We start from the raw sequence: 3,724 nt of genomic DNA, 5'->3' as shown, positions 1-3,724 counted from the left end.
CATGAAGAAAAAGGCTGAAGCTGTGTCGCAGCAAAGAATTAACTGGATATCGAGGACTCTAATGGTGAAGCTGTTTGGCCTGATATCAAGACTGGAGGTAGCCAAGAACGGTTATCTATTCTCAAAGAAAGCAACCGTGAGAAGTTGAATGCTCCTTGATAAGGTGCAAAGAAAGAACACCGTGACTGCCAAGTTTATTAATTCAAGACAATTAAATGCTGCAAATTTGGTCCAAAGTATGGTCTCCTGTCACGTGAGCCGAGGAAGGAATAGAGTTGGGCAAGCAGTCCAGAACGTTGTGCGCTCACACTCCCTTCTATTCTCAGAGATGAGAATACATTGCAAGGCAAAGTTCAAAGACAGTCTGCATGGCAGAAGGCATGGGTGATGAGAGATGGTGGGCTAATTGGGCGGGGATGCAAAGTCATGCCCACCTCCCTGCCGCTAAGTGATCCGAATGTTCCAGAAGGGCATGAGCGTGCAAACCAATTGTAGAAGGCCATACAACTAAGGGCCTTATAGTTTGAAAGCCAATAAGGCACTGTGTACTTATTAGGTGTTGAAGATGACTTGCACTAGGGCTGGGCAGGAGTTGTCCACCTGACAGTAGATGTCCTTTCACAATTCCAGTCCCTATAGAAAGCACATTTAGAGGTTCCCCTTGAGCCAACCACAATCCCTGTAGCTTTTTCTTACTTGCCACGTAGTATGACATCATGTATGGCGAGTTTATGTTATACAAGTAATGTTTTTTATGAAATGCTTTGAGAGAATGCTGTACGACGTCCGTTGATGTCCGCTGTAACTCCATGTTTTAGACAATTGATAATAAAACAGCAAAAAAGACTTTGCCTTCTTCCTGAGTTGGTCTGATTATTGGTGTAATGAGTTATTCTGTTTCCCATCCAACTGCATAACACACTACCTAAACAAGGGCCATAAGCTCACATGGTAGCAGTGGTAGGATGGTTCAGACCCATCGACCTGTTAGCTCCAGATTTTCTGACGGTCGGATATCCATTTAGCAGGAAGATCGCAGGGTTTCGTGTGGAGAGCGGCCGAATAGAAATCTTGCAAGAAAATCGAGATGGTGTGCAGGGTCCCTGTTTGACGAAATCCCCTGTGGTCAGTTGGAGGAGGAGACGATACAGAGGGCCTTGAGTCAAACAACCAAATGGTGAGCAGATTGACGGAAATGGCAAATTAAGGGGATGGGATTGTGGTTATTTAAAGGTAACAAGAAATACTGTGTGGAGATAGAAGCGCCCAGAAACCTGACCCAAGGGGGTCTAGAAGAAGTTGTCTCACACTCCACTCGGAGTCACTAAGATACCTACCTATGTATAAGGAGATGATTTAAATCCTGTGACAGGATATTGATTAGGGGCGAGGAGAAAAAAAAGGTGATCACAGAGTAGTTTTTAGTAAATGTGTAAAGTCGACTAGTCTGTCTGTGTATTTGTGTTAAGTTATAGTGTTGAAGAAGTAGCACATTTGTGAAGGAATTGAAACAAAGTTAAGGATCTAAAAAGACTATCTAGGGAAACGGTTGGTACCAATCCAAAGATAGACAGATATAATTGAAAAAGGTAGAGGCTTGAGCAGCGATTGTTGCAGCGCGCTCATGTTTGCTGTTTTGAAAATGTTGAAAAGTGGCAAAAGTGTTGTATATAATATGGAAAGTATTAACAGTCAATTGAGACTTGTCAAAACGGGATATATCTGTTAGGGTTCACTGCTGAGTGGTGCCTTACAGAGTATGGGAGAGCCGTCGGAAGACAGTTTGTAGCAAACGAGTTCTTCCCCCAAATGTAACCCTCTACTTAGTAGTAAGAAAAAGCAGTCTATTAGTTGGAAGAGGGAACACACACAGGATCACACTGGCTGCAGAACCAAAGGAATCGCTCAATAACAGTGCAACAAAAACCTGTTACCCAAATCTTAGAGCAAGATACACCCACCTCACAACAGATGGAGAGAAACCCAGGTGTCAGGTGGTAGTGTGGAACCTGCAAATAAGGTATCTTTGGTTTTCTCCCTCTCAGAAGGAGCGTTACTGAAATTACAATGAACTCTAACTTCCAACAAGGGGAACGAGGTGTGGTGAATAAGCAGAAACGAAGAAAGGTTCTTACAAGAGGTGTTTCCTTGGAGTGCAAGGGTCAGTCTGAATCCCGAAGCACAGGTGCTATTCCCCGATGAAACATAGTGTCTTTAGAAGATTTTTCCAATTCATCCAGATAGTGCACCAAGACCTATCCGGACGGCACAAAGATGCCTACAAACACGCACACACATACGCCAAGTGTCTCTAGTTAGTGTGGCGGTATTCCTGGACAAATGCGGGAGGCGATATCCCAGGTGCATGAGGTTCCAAGCACTGAAGGTAAGCAGCAGGTGAAGAGGAAAGCAGAGGGAAGGCTGATAGCAAGATTGGTACCTCCTGGAAACAAGAAGCGAAGACTTGAAGAACAAGGTGAGGAGTCAGTGAGATAGCAGGTTTTGGCAACAGCTGACAGCAAGCAAAGACCAAACGTAATCTGAAGAATGTCTGTGTAGCAGGTGAGGTCGGCAACTGACTGTCAAGGTACTGAGGCAGAAGGGTCAAGAAGCAAGTGAGTTCTGAGGACAAAGCAGGGGTCTAGCAGGTACGTACACAAACAGGCACCAAAGCAGAACATCAGAAACTTCAATTAGAAGTGCCGACGAGTTCTCGGAGGTGGTCTTTATTCACCCAGTGTCACGTGAGCAGGCGTCAGCTGCCGTCTCCTGACGGGGTGACACGTATTGCATGGCGTCCAACGTCGCCATGGCAACCGCCAATGGGCTAGGAACAGTGAAGCTTGTTTACGTGAAGAGAATGATGGCAGCTCCCCAGTGTTTGCGCTGGTTCGAGAGTACATTGGTGGGTACAGAGGAACCATAAGCAACTATGGAAGGCTAGGTGCGCCAATTCCTACGCATGCTGACACATCGATTCCTGACAATATCATTCCTCTGATGCATTTATGTAAGACACTGCCAAAGCACATGTCCAGGCTCAAACAGTATAGTGTGGAATGGGTAAACGGCACAGCAGATACGATGTTCATGCCATGGCCACAAGGGGACCACTGTCAAAAGCTATATTGCAACATATAACGACATACTTGCACACTGCGTACAAGAGGAAATAATTAGAGAAAAGGTTAGCTCTTTTTGAGCTCTGGAAAATGTACCAGGACGGCAAGGAAGATCTGCCACCTGAGGAGTGGATGATTGATCAGTGTAAGGAGGAAGGTGTTGAGCCCTCAGCTCCCCTTGCCTCACCTGAAGTAAAAGGCGCAAGAACAGACAAAGTAGGGTTGTATCCTTTAAAGGAACTAAAAGCAGCGACCGGGTATAGTAATCTGGTATACGAAACGCCTGATAGTCCAGAGAAGAGAAAAGAGGAGATCTTTAAAATCATACAATATAAAAGAAGAGAAGAGTGAGCGGTCGAACATATCAACAGAAATAGCAAGAGAGATTAAGGGCTGGAAAGGAGAAAAGGAGAAAGCTGACGAGGTAACGCTCATGCAAAACGAATGGATGGGAGGACAGATATTGCTCAAGCTAGATGGGAAAAGCATCGCGGAAGTAAGGCAAAGAGAAGACAAAGACGAACAATATAGAAAAGACATGGAACGGGAAAAGAGATTGAAAGAAGATGAACATAAAGAAAGAGCAGAGAGCAGCAAGAACA

This window comes from Ambystoma mexicanum, chromosome 7q (assembly GCF_040938575.1).
Source record: "Ambystoma mexicanum isolate Mex_15411 chromosome 7q, UKY_AmexF1_1, whole genome shotgun sequence".
NCBI classification, from domain to species: domain Eukaryota; kingdom Metazoa; phylum Chordata; class Amphibia; order Caudata; family Ambystomatidae; genus Ambystoma; species Ambystoma mexicanum.
Note: the sequence above shows the minus strand (reverse complement) of the source record.